Raw genomic sequence first — 15,817 nt, 5'->3', positions numbered from 1 at the left:
CGCGGGAGGGGAAGAGAGAGACAGAGAGGAAGGAGAGGGGGAGGGGTGGAGAAGCAGATGGGCGCTTCTCCTGTGTGCCCTGTCCGGGAATCTAACCCGGGACCTCTGCACGCCAGGCCGACGCTCTACCACTGAGCCAACCGGTCAGGGCCTGGAATTACGTTTTAAAATATGTGGCGTTCATGGCTCTCTCAGCCAAAAAGGTTCCTGACCCCTGCTGTAAGGAATTCTTTAAGAGGCCATTGTATCATTCTCAGTCCAGCCCCCCTCCAGGTTGTACAGGAGGTGCAAATGCCAGTCAATGTTGAGGGCTTCCACCCATTCTTGTACTGTGTCCAGTTAAGTGAGAGTCCTGATCACTCTCAATGACTTCAGGGGTGCCATATGAAGCACACACTTGCTTGAGCCCCCAAATGGTTGCTCTTGGGTTAGCCTTTCCACTCGGGTATGCCTGTAGAATACCTGTGGTGGTATCTACACAGGTTAAGGCAAACTGGGACCCCTCACTGCATGGCCAGCGACCAAAGTAGTGAACCTGCCATGGGCCATTTATGTCCTACCCTGTCATATCTTCCTGCTGTCATGGGGGAGAGGACATGGTTGTCTTTCAGCACACGGGGCACTGCTGACATGTAGTCACCACTTATGTATATTGCGGTGGGAGGCCCCAGGTCTTAACAGTTTCCCACATGGTTCTTCGACCACTGGACATAGTTTCTGTTGTACCTACTCAGTGGCGTCTGCCACTGGAGCATCTTCTAGCCAGCTAACTTGTGCCAAGATATCTGCTTTATTGTTGCCTGGACTCTTCAAGGGTTGGTGACCTCTGGCATGTGGGCCACAGGTTAGCCCACATGGCCTGCCCCAAAGAGGTTTCTGGTGTATTGTCCATCCTGCATGTTCTCAGGCTGGGAGCCAAAGTGTCAGTTCTCAGTATACTGCCCATCTGTCAGGTTAGTGGTCCACGTGATGCTGATCCATACCACTTGAAGTTCAAACCGTTCGCTGCTTTGTGTTTCCCTATCTTTTAGCCAGATGTTCTTGGTCACAGGTTCATATGCAACAGTGTGCCATGAGGTGGGGTACCCTGGCAGGAGCTGACCATGTACCATACTTCTTCAGGAACAGGTGGTTTCCCCTCTTGGACAAGTGATGGTAGCAGTGTCTCAAGCTTGGACTTTGGTTGTCCAGCATCCTGATACGTTACTGGCTCTAGAATGGCCTGCAGTTCTTTGTTTAATGGACTAGTGGAAAGGCAGCTTCTCTCTTGGTTAAGGTGGATGTCTGTGTCACCATACTCTGGGGCTATTGCATGACCAAGTGCACCCAGCTGGCATGGTAAAGACTTTGACTGGGGACAGTCCTGTTATGGCTTCTATTGCCAACAGGGCTTGGTACACTGCGTTAACTTATTGTTCAATGGGACTATATTGGCCCTTAGCCCCATGCTATATTTGGGACCAGAACCCTAGTGGTGTCCTCACCCTATCTTGACATTGCCATAGCCCCCAATCATATTCCTCAGGTGTTACATGAACATCTAGTTCACACGGTTGGCTCTGGTTGCCTATGCCCAGATCCTGGACAGTGGCTAGGCTCTATAGTAGCCTGAAAAGCTGCTGTGTGGTGCTCTGCCCAATCCCAAGTATCCCCTTTCTTCAGTAGTGTATAAAAGGGCCATATAAGTCAGACTAAATGAAGAATGAAGACCTTGAATTGCCTAACAAACCTAAAAATTCCTATAATTGTTTGGCCCACTGTAGTAGTTTACAGATAGGCCTATCCTTTTCCTTGACCATGGCCAGAATCATCTTTGTCTCACCTGACCATACAACCCCCAAGAATTTGACAGAGAAGCCAAGGCCTTGCACTTTGCTTTCATTGACCTCTCACCCTCAATTTCAGAGGTTGGTTAGTGAAGAGGGAGCTGCATTCTCTAAGATGGGAAGATAGTCAAAGGTTAGCATGACATTGTCAATGTAATGACACAATAGCACTTCTGCTGGCCAGGACCAGGCCGACAAATCAGTTGCCATGAGCCCATGCAGATAGTAAGGTTGTTCAGATATGCCATTTGCTGCACAGTCTGTTGTCGCCCCTCCCAAGTAAAATCAAATTGGTCTTGACTATCTTCAGTAATAGCTACAGAAAAGAAGACATTAGCTAGGTAAAAAATATGAAGAGGCCCTGGCTGGTTGGATCAGTGGTAGAGCGTCGGCCTGGTGTACGGGAGTCCTGGGTTCGATTCCTGGCCAGGGCACACAGGAGAAGCGCCCATCTGCTTCCCCACCCCTCCCCCTCTCCTTCCTCTCTGCCTCTCTCTTCCCCTCCCGCAGCCAAGGCTCCATTGGAGCAAAGTTGGCCTGGGCACTGAGGATGGCTCCATGGCCTCTGCCTCAGGCACTAGAATGGCTCTGGTTGCAACAGAGCAATGCCCTGGATGGGCAGAGCATCGCTCCCTAGTGGGCATGCTGGTGGATTCCGGTCGGGCGCATGCGGGAGTCTGTCTGACTGCCTCCCTCCCCGTTTCTAACTTCAGAAAATACAAAAAAAAAAAAAAAAGGAAAGAAAAAAGAAAAATATGATGATATGTCGCAAGCTGGCAACTCAAAGCATCTAGCAAGTCTGTGATATTGGGAACTTTTGCATGCAAGGGGGCGTGCTACTTATTTAACTATTGTCCATGGTCATGTGACAGTTGCCATCAGGCTTGTAGATGGGCTACATGGGCATGTTGTAGGGACTATGAGCTGGACAAATTATATTTACTTTGGTCAATTCTTGTATGGTTGATACTATCTCAGCATGCCCCCCTGGCAGGCAGGACTGGTGGACATTTACTACTCATCAAGGGGATGGTAGCTGCACAGGGGTGTGCTGAGCGTGCTCCTGTAGGACAGCCTTTACTACCCTTACTCTTAAGTGAAATTCCCAATGGCATTTTGCAGTCACATGCCCACTAGTACATCAATTCCAATAATATACTCAGGAAGTGGGGAGATGTACACTTAGAACAGGGTGAGGGGGGAGCCGTCCCACTCCAAGGGTGAGAGTAATGGCTCACACACAGATAGTGGGCCATCTGCGGCCATCAGCAATGAATAAAGGCCCCCTGAAGCATTCAGTGTTGCCATATATAGTATATACTCAGCCCCAGTGTCCACAAGGGCCAATACCAAGTGGACATTTCATGGGGATCACTCGACGGCTAGTACCACATGTCCACATGTGGCCTTCAGTTCAAAGCAGTTTCCTGCACTCGGATTCCTCGGCCTGCTTCCTAGGGGAACTGAAGGAGGAGGAGGACATTCCCAGGGGAGGATCTTAATAGAGTATTCATTAGTTCTCCAGGTGTGTTCTTTCAGGGTTGTGTTCTCTACTGATGGGTTGGTGCCAAGGCAAGGATTCATTAGTCAACGCAGCTAGTCCTGAGGTCAACCATGGCTTTCCTTTGTCTGGTTTTGCTGCTTTTCTGGGCCTAGAGCTGAAACATAATTGAGGCCTAGATATTATCTCTAGGGGTTAATGCTTAAGTGCTATTTTTCAGTTTTCTCATTTGTTTCTCCTCTAAGGGAGTCTAAAACCACATGACTTGTGATATGCCATGGGAGGAAAGGGCAGGGGAGGGTCCAAATTTCATGACCAGTGATATGAAATCAGGGAGTCTAAACTGTATGACCAGCTAAGGCAGCGGTTCTCAACCTATGGGTCGCGACCCCGGCGGGGGTCGAACGACCAAAACACAGGGGTCGCCTAAAGCCATTGGAAATTACATATGTTTTGGTTGTTCGACCCCCGCAGGGGTCGCGACCCACAGGTTGAGAACCGCTGAGCTAAGGGAAGAAAAGGCACTTTTTCTTCCTTATTTTCCAAGTTTTTCCCATTGCTAGGCACTCAGGACTTTCTGCCCTGGTGGCTTCCATGCCTGACCTATAGTCCTGTTCTGCTTGTCTGCCTACCACACCCACCCAGTCCCTCAGCAGACCCCAAGTCTATCAACATGGCAATGTCATGCCATATGCAGCTAGCTGGCCAGCCTGGTATTCCCCCTTGGCATTCCCCCACTTGGCATATCACTTCAACTCAACTTAGTGTGTGTGGGGTTCCTTGGGATTGCACAATCTTGTTGGCTACACCAATTATAGCGCAGGAAGTCTAGACCTGGAAAATGGATCTGGGGTTGCCATATGATCCCCCAAAAATCACAAGGAAGACCAGATGGAGAAGTCATAACCTTTATTTCTTACATAAAGGGCAGCACCGATGGTGGCTGGTCAGTGAAAGTTCTGCACCCTGCTTGGTGGGGTTGCAATTTAAATAGCTAAGACCTGGGGCCTGACCAGGCAGTGGCACAGTAGATAGAGCATCATTATGGGATGCAGAGGACTCAAGTTCTAAACTCCGAAGTCTTTGGCTTCAGCATGGGCTCATCCGGCTTGAGTACAGGCTTACCAGCTTGAGCACAGGGTCACTGGCTTGAATGTGGGATCATAAACATGACTCCATGTTCATGTCTATGACCTTGAGCCCAAGATCTCTGGCTTGAGCAAGGGGTCACTCGCTCTGTTGTAGCCCCCTCGTCAAAGCACATATGAGAAAGCAATCAATGATCAACTAAAGAGTCAAAACAAAGAATTGATGCTTCTCATCTCTCTCCCTTCCTGTTTGTCCTTATGTGTCCCCCTCTCTCTGTCTCTGTCACACACACACACACACACACACTAAATAGCTAAGGCCTGGGTTTATGAAAGCAAAACTTTTTATCTATGTGCAAGGAAGTAGGTAAGCAGGGGTTAGGGAAAGGGTGTGTGCTATTTTGTATTATACCTCCTTGATACATATCTGGTGACTCAGTTCCATTGTTGTTAGTAAAACCTAAGTTACAGTTTTACTACCCCTTATCTCATGGTCCATGGTCAGGATCCTGACCACAGTGCCATGTGACTGGGGAGGGGGAAAGGCCATGTCCAGCATGGGCCCTACAGGTAACACCCCCAGTATCATTGTTTTCCAGGTGAAAAACGGAAATAACTTCCAATTTTACCGATGGCCTTACACACATTACCGCCATCCTGAGTCACCTCTACCATCCCCAACACACACATTACTTGACGCTCTGGACAACCCATCCCTTTCAGCCCCACTGGGCTCCAGGGATAATTTCCTGGAGACTTCCAGATTTCTGCTCTCTAAGCAGTGCCGGTTCCCCGCCAGTGCTCGCCCACTGATGTAGGCCAAAATGGCGATTCAGTTGAGGCGCAACTCCACTCATCCCTATGGAAGAGCTCACTGCACACTCAGGACAATCTTCTATGTCGTGGGCGCCTCTCCTTTCCCGGCTTTGTACTGCATTTACCAGAAGTCCTTGCGGCCCTAATTAACTTCCGGTGTGAATCGACCTTTTTCTGTTTCGCCGGGAACAAATGACTCCCTGGGATTGGCTGGGTCTAGGAAGGAAGCTTGTCGCCAGGCTATGGGATCTGCCTCGTATGGGAGCCTCACTCCGAGCCTGTGTCTGGATCTCAGACTCCTGGCAGCGATTTGGAGAGGGGAGCAGGGCGCTCGGTTTGGCCCAGAACGTGAGCTAGCACAAAAGCGGAGAGACCATATTGACCAAACGGATCGGGCTCGGAACTACATTTCCCAGAGGCCCCGCGGAGACTGGTCCACCCCTCCACTCGCCTGTTGGACTCTAGGCCTCCCGGGAAAGTGGAGTGCAAGGTGAGCGGCCTTGGTCTTGGGGGCTCAACTAGGATGCTCAGGTGTGTCCCTGAGGATTTGAAGGGACGGTGCGGGCGGTTCTGGAGCCTCGGGCCTGTGTGAGTTGATCGGGCTGGGGAGAAGCGGGGGATTCCATCTGTACGCTTGCGACCTTATGTGACTGTGCGGCGTTGTGTCTCGGTTGTAATTGTATGTACTGTGGTAGGTGTATCATTGTAATTGTGACCATACTCGGAACTCTGTTTGGTGTCACTGTGGAGATCCTTGTAGGTGAGTGATCGTGACAGTGTGTGGCGCTGTGTGTGTAGGAGGTACGACTGTGTCCCCATGGTAGGACTGGGATTGTGTGTGTTCCTATAACTTTGTGTGACATTATGTGTGTGTGTGTGGTGCGGGAGTGTAGAGGATCTGTGATCATGTGGCTGTGACTTTTTTCTGAGGGTTGCATGTTTGTGATTGTGGCTGTATGAATGTTAGCAGCGTTAAGTGTACTGGATGTCTGTGTCTTTGAGGATGTGTATGATCATGTAACTGTGGCACTCTGTGTGCAGTTGAAGGGTGCCTGTAATTGTGTCAGGGTGACAGTGTGTTGATGTGTGCGATCAGGACAAATTGGGTGTTGGTAACTGATTTTCCCATTCAACACCAAGACCTCTCAGTCTCCTCTGACCTCTCTCCATGGTGGTAGGTGTGGGTCCAGAGCTACCTCTGATCTGGTGAGTCTGAGTCAGAAGAAAAACCTGGCGTCTCTTGATTTCTTTCTACTTCCTCAGCTCCGCTACTCAGAGAGATCCTCAGAAGAAGGTAGGAATATTTGTTGACCAAGCCAGATACAAGGTCTCCTGAGGTTTCCTTTTTATTCTATTTCTCCTGGATGGTCTTGTTTTATAGGCCTGGGGGGGGGGGGGGACGACACAGATCCCAGTATACACCCTCATTTCCTTCTACACAATATTCATATGTTAATTTAGAAAATATCTCAGTTACTCCTGTGTGCTAAGTTTTTGCTTTTTAAACACGTGTACACACACACACACACACACACACACACACACACACGATTATTTTAAAGAATTTGGAAAATAAGAAGTTACAAACAGAATAGCCAGCCAATATTTTGACCTATTTCCTTCTAATAAGTTCCCTATGCATATATAGTATACATTATTTCAAGATTGGAATCTTACAGCATTTACCACTTCATAGCTTATGTTTTCATTAAAAATTATCTGTATCTGTTATATAGTTTCTTTTTTTTTTTTAATTCCTGCTTGACCAGGCAGTGGCATGGTGGATAGAGCATTGGCCTGGGATGCTGAGGACCCATATTCAAAACCCTGAGGTCACTGGCTTGACCACAGGCTTACCAGCTTAAGCACCACTGGCTTGAGGGTAGAATCATAGACATGGTCACTGGCTTGAAGCCCAAGGTTGCCGGCTTGAGCTAGTCATTGGCTCACCTGGGCCCCCTGGTCAAGGCACATATGAGAAAGCAATCAATGAAGAACAAAGGTGCCGCAACTATGAGTTGATGCTTCTTATCTCTCTCCCTTCCTGTCTGTCCCTCTCTCTCTCTCTTTCTCACACACACACACACAAAATTCCTGAATCCTACATACATACACAAAAGTACTTAAAATATAAGCAAATAGTTTAAGAAGTAACTATAGAGGGAAACTGTATGACAAAAACTTGCATCAGCACTTCAGAAACTCCAGATAGTCCTACACACAGAAAAAAACTTATTCTTGTTACCTCTTTAGGTAATCCTTATCCTGATTTTAAGGTGGTAATTTGTTTTGTTTGTTTTATAAAGCAATTTTTATTTTAAGGGAGAGACAATCCACCCGGCAATCTCCCTACTGGGCGATGCTCTGCCCATCTGAGGCTGCTGCGCCATTGCTTGGCAACCTTGCAATTTTAGTGCCTGAGGTGAGGCCATGGAGCCATCCTCAGAGCCCAGGGCTAACTTTCTCGAACCTTTCAAGCCATAGCTGCAGGAGGGGAGGAGAGAGAGAGAGAGAGAGTGAAAGAGAGAGAGAGAGGGAGGTGAGGGGGAAGGGTGGAGAAGCAGATGGTTGCTTCTCCTGTGTGCCCTGACCAGGAATCAAACCCAGAACTTCCACATGCCTGGCCTACACTCTGCTGCTAAGCCAGCTGCCAGGGCCTTGTTTTATTGTTTGTTTGGTTTTTTTTTTTTGCTTTTTTAAAAATAGTTTACTACACATTTACACATTCTTAAGAGATATAGTTTAGTTTTGACATTTAGCTTTGTAGAAATGAAATTGTGCTATATAATGTTTTGAGTCTTGCTTTTCTTATACAACACTCTTTCTTTAGGATCACTCTTAACTTTTATTTTTTATTTTTATTTTATTTTTTTTAAGTGAATTTTTATTAATGGTAATGGGATGACATTAATAAATCAGGGTACATATATTCAAAGAAAACATGTCTAGGTTATTTTGTCATTAGATTATGTTGCATACCCCTCGCCCAAAGTCAGATTGTCCTTCGCCATCCTCTATCTAGTTCTCTGTGCCCCTCCCCCTCCCCCTAACTCTCCCCCTGTCCTCCCTCCCCCCACTCCTGGTAACCACCACACTCTTGTCCATGTCTCTTAGTCTCATTTTTATGTTCCACCAATGTATGGAATCATGTAGTTCTTGTTTTTTTCTGATTTACTTATTTCACTCCGTATAATGTTATCAAGATCCCACCATTTTGCTGTAAATGATCCGATGTCATCATTTCTTATGGCTGAGTAGTATTCCATAGTGTATATGTGCCACATCTTCTTTATCCAGTCTTCTATTGAAGGGCTTTTTGGTTGTTTCCATGTCTTGGCCACTGTGAACAGTGCTGCAATGAACATGGGGCTACATGTGTCTTCACGTATCAATGTTTCTGAGGTTTTGGGGTATATACCCAGTAGAGGGATTGCTGGGTCATAAGGTAGTTCTATTTGCAGTTTTTTGAGGAACCACCATACTTTCCTCCATAATGGTTGTACTACTTTACAGTTCCACCAACAGTGGATGAGAGTTCCCTTTTCTCCGCAGCCTCTCCAACATTTGCTATTACCCGTCTTGTTGATAATAGCTAATCTAACAGGGGTGAGGTGGTATCTCATTGTAGTTTTGATTTGCATTTCTCTAATAACTAATGAAGCTGAGCATCTTTTCATATATCTGTTGGCCATTTGTATCTCTTCCTGGGAGAAGTGTCTATTCATGTCCTCTTCCCATTTTTTTATTGGATTGTTTGTTTGTTTGTTGTTGAGTTTTATGAGTTCTTTGTAAATTTTGGATATTAGGCCCTTAGCTGTTGTTTGAAAATATCATTTCCCATTTAGTTGGCTGTCTGTTTATTTTTATATCAGTTTCTCTTGCTGAGCAAAAACTTTTTATTCTGATGTAGTCCCATTCATTTATCTTTGCCTTCACTTCTCTTGCCATTGGAGTCAAGTTCATAAAATGTTCTTTAAAACCCAGGTCCATGAGTTTAGTACCTATGTCTTCTTCTATGTACTTTATTGTTTCAGGTCTTATATTTAGGTCTTTGATCCATTTTGAATTAATTTTAGTACACGGGGACAGGCTGTAGTCGAGTTTCATTCTTTTGCATGTGGCTTTCCAGTTTTCCCAACACCATTTGTTGAAGAGGCTTTCTTTTCTCCATTGTATGTTCTTGGCCCCTTTATCAAAGATTATTTGACCATATATATGTGGTTTTATTTCTGGGCTTTCTATTCTGTTCCATTGGTCTGAGTGTCTATTTTTCTGCCAATACCATGCTGTTTTGATTATCGTGGCCCTATAATATAGTTTAAAGTCAGGTATTGTAATGCCCCCAGCTTCATTCTTTTTCCTTAGGATTGTTTTGGCTATTCGGGGTTTTTTATAGTTCCATATAAATCTGATGATTTTTTGTTTCATTTCTTTAAAAAAATCTCATAGGGATTTTGATGGGAATTGCATTAAATTTGTATATTGCTTTGGGTAATATGGCCATTTTGATTATATTTATTCTTCCTATCCAAGAACAAGGAATATTTTTCCATCTCATTGTATCTTTTTCGATTTCCCTTAACAATGCTTTGTAATTTTCATTATATAGGTCCTTTACATTCTTTGTTATGTTTATTCCTAGGTATTTTATTTTTTTTTGTTGCAATCGTGAAGGGGATTATTTTTTTGAGTTCGTTTTCTAATATTTCATTGTTGGCATAGAGAAAGGCTATGGACTTCTGTATGTTAATTTTGTATCCTGCGACCTTACTGTATTGGTTTATTGTTTCTAATAATCTTTTTGTGGAGTCCTTCGGGTTTTCGATGTATAGGATCATATCATCAGCAAAAAGTGATACCTTTACTTCTTCTTTTCCGATATGGATGCCTTTTATTTCTTTGTCTTGTCTGATTGCTCTGGCCAGAACTTCTAGCACCACATTAAATAGGAGTGGAGAGAGTGGACAACCCTGTCTTGTTCCTGATTTAAGGTAGAAAGTCCTCAGTTTTATGCCGTTTAAAATGATGTTGGCTGATGGTTTATCATATATGGCCTTTATCATGTTGAGATATTTTCCTTCTATACCCATTTTGTTGAGAGTCTTAAACATAAAATTGTGTTGTATTTTATCAAAAGCCTTTTCTGCATCTATTGATAAGATCATGTGGTTTTTGTTCTTTGTTTTGTTGATATGGTGTATTACGTTAACCGTTTTGCGTATGTTGAACCATCCTTGAGATTCTGAGATGAATCCCACTTGATCATGATGTATTATTTTTTTAATATGTTGTTGTATTCGGTTTGCCAGTATTTTGTTTAGAATTTTAGCATCTGTAATCATTAGAGATATTGGTCTGTAGTTTTCTTTCTTTGTGCCATCCTTGCCAGGTTTTGGTATGAGGGTTATGTTGGCCTCATAAAATGTGTTTGGAAGTATTGCTTCTTCTTCAATTTTTTGGAAGACTTTGAGTAGAATAGGAACCAAGTCTTCTTTGAATGTTTGATAGAATTCACTAGTATAACCGTCTGGGCCTGGACTTTTATTTTTGGGGAGGTTTTTAATAGTTTTTTCTATTTCCTCCCTGCTGATTGGTCTGTTTAGGCTTTCTGCTTCTTCATGACTCAGTCTAGGAAGGTTGTATTGTTCTAGGAATTTATCCATTCCTTCTAGATTGTTGTATTTGGTGGCATATAATTTTTCATAGTATTCTACAATAATTCTTTGTATATCTATGATGTCTGTGGTGATCTCTCCTCTTTCATTTTGGATTTTATTTATTTGAGTCCTGTGCCTTTTTTCCTTGGTGAGTCTTGCCAAGGGTTTGTCAATTTTGTTGATCTTTTCAAAGAACCAGCTCCTTGTTTTATTGATTTTTTCTATAGTTTTTCTGTTCTCTATTTCATTTATTTCTGCTCTGATTTTTATTATCTCCTTTCTTTGGCTGGTTTTGGGTTGTCTTTGTTCTTCTTTTTCTAGTTCCTTAAGGTGTGAAGTTAAGTGGTTTACTTCGGCTCTCTCTTGTTTGTTCATATAGGCCTGAAGTGATATGAACTTTCCTCTTATTACTGCTTTTGCTGCATCCCAGAGATTCTGATATATCGTATTTTCATTTTCATTTGTCTGTATATATCTTTTGATCTCTGCGCTTATTTCTTCTTTGACCTATTCATTTTTTAGAAGTATGTTGTTTAGTTTCCACATTTTTGTGGGTTTTTCCCCCTCTTTTTTGCAGTTGAATTCTAGTTTCAAGGCTTTATGATCAGAAAATATGCTTGGTACAATTTCAATTGTTCTAAATTTGCTGATATTGTCTTTGTGGCCCAACATATGGTCAATTCTTGAGAATGTTCCATGTACACTAGAGAAAAATGTATACTCTGTCGCTTTGGGATGAAGTGTCCTGTAGATGTCTATCATATCCAGGTGTTCTAGTATTTCGTTTAAGGCCACTATCTCTTTATTGATTCTCTGTTTGGATGACCGATCTAGAGCCGTCAGCGGAGTATTGAGGTCTCCAAGTATGATTGTATTTTTGTTAGTTTTTGTTTTAAGGTCAATAAGTAGCTGTCTTATATAGTTTGGTACTCCTTGGTTTGGTGCATATATATTAAGGATTGTTATGTCTTCTTGATTCAGTGTCCCCTTAATCATTATGAAATGACCATTTTTGTCTCTGAGTACTTTTTCTGTCTTATAGTCAGCATTATCAGATATGAATATTGCTACACCTGCTTTTTTTTGGGTGTTGTTTGCTTGGAGTATTGTTTTCCAGCCTTTCACTTTGAATTTGTTTTTATCCTTGTTGCTTAGATGTGTTTCTTGTAGGCAGCATATAGTTGGATTTTCTTTTTTAATCCATTCTGCTACTCTGTGTCTTTTTATTGGTAAGTTTAATCCATTTACATTTAGTGTAATTATTGACACTTGTGGGTTCCCTACTGCCATTTTATAAATTGCTTTCTGTTAGTTTTGTATCTAGTTTGATTCTTCTCTTTTGTTTTTCTATCATTTGTTTTTGTTTGTTTGTGTTCCATACTTCTTTCCTCTGTTGCTACCTTTTTTAAGTCAAGTGTTTTTGTGGTGGTTTTTTCTAGGGTGGTTACCATTAAGTAATGAAAAGGGTACCACCATATTCATTGTAGTACCCTATCTTATAAGTATTTCTGCACTTCATCGTCCTTTGCTACTGTTAATCTTCATCCTCTCCCCCCTTTTTTTCCTTTGTTGTCACAGTTTAAGTTTGGTTTTATTGTGTTCTTGGTGGAGCTGTTACTTGTGGTGTTGTTTTCTTTTGTTCTTTGAATCTGGTTGGAAAACCCCCTTTAGTATTTCCTGGAGTGGGGGCTTTCTGTTGATAAATTCTCTCATCTTTTCTGAATTTGTGAATGTTTTTATATCTCCTTCATACTTGAAGGATAGCTTTGATGGGTATAGTATTCGTGGCTGAAAGTTCCTCTCTTTCAGGGCTTTAAATATTGGGGTTCACTCTCTTCTAGCTTGTAGAGTTTCTGCTGAGAAATCTGATGATAATCTAATAGGCCTTCCTTTATATGTTGTACTCTTCTTTTCCCTGGCTGCCTTGAGAATTTTTTCTTTGTCATTGGTTTGTGTCATCTTTATTATGATGTGCCTTGGAGTGGGTTTGTTGGGGTTAAGAAAACTCGGTGTTCTGTTTGCTTCTTGAATTTGAGGCTTTAGTTCTTTCCACAGGCTTGGGAAGTTCTCGTCTATTATTTGTTTGAGTATATTCTCCATTCCATTTTCTTTCTCTTCTCCCTCTGATATACCTATTATTCTTATGTTATTCTTTCTGATGGAGTCAGACAATTCCTGTAGGGCTTTCTCGTTTTTTATTATTTTTGAGTCTCTTTCTTCTTCTCTCTGTTGTGCCTCAAGTTGTTTGTCTTCTATTTCACTAATCCTATCTTCAGTCTGGGCTGTTCTGCTAGCTAAGCTTGTTACCTCGTTTTTCAGCTCGTGAATTGAGTTTTTCATTTCTGTTTGATTTGTTTTTATAGTTTCAATTTCCTTGGTAATATATTCTTTGTGTTCATTGAGTTGTTTTCTGATCTCCCTATATTGCCTTTCTGTGTTTTCTTGTATATCTCTGAGTATTTTTAAGATTTCTATTTTAAATTCTCTGTCATTTAGCTCCAAGGCTTCCAATATGTTAAGTCTTTTCTCCATAGATTTTTCCACATCTATTTGTGTTACCTCTCTTTCTTTTGTATCCATAATATTCGATTTCCTCTTTCTTATTGGCATCTGAGGGTGGTCTTGTTGATAGCACTAATTAGAATTAATAAAGAGTAAAAAGTAAAAAAAAAAAAAAAAAAAAAAAAAAAAAAGGTAAAACACCCCACAAAAAAAAAACAGTAATAATTTATTATTTCCCCCTTTTTTTCTTTCTTCTCTTTCCCTCCTCTCCCCTCCTCAGGGAAATATCGTGCCTATAATGGAGGGCCTGATTTGGGGTGAAGAGTTCAAGGGGCAAAAAAAGGGGAGTAGGGACCTACTAAATGCAAAAAAAAAAAAAAAAAAAAAAAAAGGAAGAAAATCTTAGACAAGCATAAGATGATTCGCTTGTGAGTGATGGTCAACTAAGAGATATAATGAGAGGGATAAGAGGGAACCAGAAAAAAAGGACAAAAAAAAGAATAATAAAGGAGAAAAAAATAAAAATGATAAGTAAAAATCTGTTGTATTAAGTGGAGCGAAGACTAAATACAATGGAGACCTTGGGTTGAGAGGACCCAAAATGCCACAAAAATAAACAAACAAGAAAAAAACAAAAACAAAAGCGAAAAAGAAAAATAAAGCCAAAAAAAGCCTTGAGTCCCAAATTAACTAATTTGTTCGTGATTGAGGATTAAATGGGATGAAAGTAAAACGAGAAAAGAAAAAAACGAATAGAAAGGAAAAAATAAGAAAAAGAGAAAAACGAAGGAAGAGAAAAAAAACAAGATAAAGCAAAACAAAATAAAACAAAAGAGGAGAGAGTGAGAGTTAAGTGTTTTGAAGTATAACCTTAAAGGAGGGTGAGGATGAAGAAGAGAAATAAAATGTAACACTTATGGGTAGTGTAGTTCAAGAAAAGGGAAGCATAAGATGGGCAGAGAATAGAAGGTCCGAGGTGGAGGAAATAAAAGCAATAAGATAGAAGAAACAAACAACAACAACAACAAAAAAAAATTAGTGGAACAAGTTGTAAAGTCTGTGGATTTTTCTTGATTTTGAGATGTTAACTTCTTCCTTTTTCTTTTCTCTCCCTCTTCCTGGTCGGTGACTCTACCCCAGGCTCTGCCCCTGTGTCACACTTAGGTAGGGATTTGCAGTTGATGGGATTCTATGGCAATGTCATATAATTGGCTTTAGTCTTGCTGGTAGTCAAGGCTTGTTGGCATTTGCAGGGTCCAACGATGAGAGAGTTTGCTTTCCTGGATTCTCTCTCCTAGTCCCCCCTTCCTGAATTAGCAGCCTGGTGATCCAGCTATAAGGCTGCAACTGCTTCTGCCTGGGGAGTAAGAGGCTCAAAGAGCTGGGAAATCCCCACTCTATCCCCACTCAGTGCAAGGCTTTGGGAAAGGCTCTGGCAGTCAGGGCCTCCAGTGTAATCAGGCGGGGGTGGGAGTCAATTGTTGTCAAGGTGACTGTTCAGCGCCTAGCATTCAGTTGGACCTCTCAACCCAGGCTTTCCACACTTTGTAGCCTGTTTCGGCTGGGAAGAAGAGGCACTAGTCTCTGCTTGCGACTAGTGTAGTATAGATCTTATTATCTGCCAAGTCCTTCTTGTTAGCGTTTATCCCTGAATATGGAGGCTCTATCAATCAGAAGTTGCCCCCGCCCCTTTAGCGAGAGGCACTAAAAAAATATCACGCCTCGCCCTGGCCGGTTGGCTCAGCGGTAGAGCGTCGGCCTAGCGTGCGGAGGACCCGGGTTCGATTCCTGGCCAGGGCACACAGGAGAAGCGCCCATTTGCTTCTCCACCCCTCCGCCGCGCTTTCCTCTCTGTCTCTCTTCCCCTCCCGCAGCCAAGGCTCCATTGGAGCAAAGATGGCCCGGGCGCTGGGGATGGCTCTGTGGCCTCTGCCTCAGGCGCTACAGTGGCTCTGGTCGCAATATGGCGACGCCCAGGATGGGCAGAGCATCGCCCCCTGGTGGGCAGAGCGTCGCCCCTGGTGGGCGTGCCGGGTGGATCCCGGTCGGGCGCATGCGGGAGTCTGTCTGACTGTCTCTCCCTGTTTCCAGCTTAAGAAAAAAAAAAAAAAAAATGGAAAAAAAAAAAATATCACGCCTCTTGTCTTGGGTCGCTGAACTGAGAGAGATCTTATCAATTAGAACCGAGGGTGCGCAGATTTCACGGGTTAAGCTAATTTCAGTGATTGGGTCGCAGCTGTGCTCCCGAAGGTATTTCAGGCTGCCTGCGCGCCCCTCCCCCAACGCTTGATTGTTAGCTTGAATGGCTGGGTGAGGTGCCCCGCCCGCGGAGAGAATCTCCCAAGTAGGGAATACCGCCCTGGGGCCTCTCCCGCTCCCCCCGCTGCTGGTGGCTGGGGCGCACCGGGCGCAGGATGATGGGGCACC

The 15,817-nt window shown here is 43.3% G+C and overlaps 1 protein-coding gene across 7 annotated transcripts in view; it reads left to right on the top strand.

Annotated features, from left to right (window-relative positions):
• The first annotated feature begins 5,447 nt into the window (after window positions 1-5,447).
• LOC136380489 (zinc finger protein 383) overlaps window positions 5,448-15,817 on the top strand; it is a 33,339-nt gene continuing 22,969 nt past the window's right edge. For 2 of the 7 annotated variants that reach the window (XM_066348326.1, XM_066348319.1), the window contains exons 1-2: window positions 5,448-5,721; window positions 6,410-6,525. The gene's annotated coding sequence lies outside the window, so the exon portion shown is untranslated. Of the gene's footprint in view, window positions 5,763-5,790; window positions 5,820-6,409; window positions 6,526-15,817 lie in introns of those variants that run through there. The other 5 variants (XM_066348324.1, XM_066348320.1, XM_066348321.1 and 2 more) reach the window with 5 other exon arrangements.

This window comes from Saccopteryx leptura, chromosome 9 (genome assembly GCF_036850995.1).
Source record: "Saccopteryx leptura isolate mSacLep1 chromosome 9, mSacLep1_pri_phased_curated, whole genome shotgun sequence".
Lineage (NCBI taxonomy): Eukaryota > Metazoa > Chordata > Mammalia > Chiroptera > Emballonuridae > Saccopteryx > Saccopteryx leptura.
The sequence above is the reverse complement of the archived record's forward strand: the minus strand, read 5'-3'. Positions and strand labels throughout refer to the sequence as shown.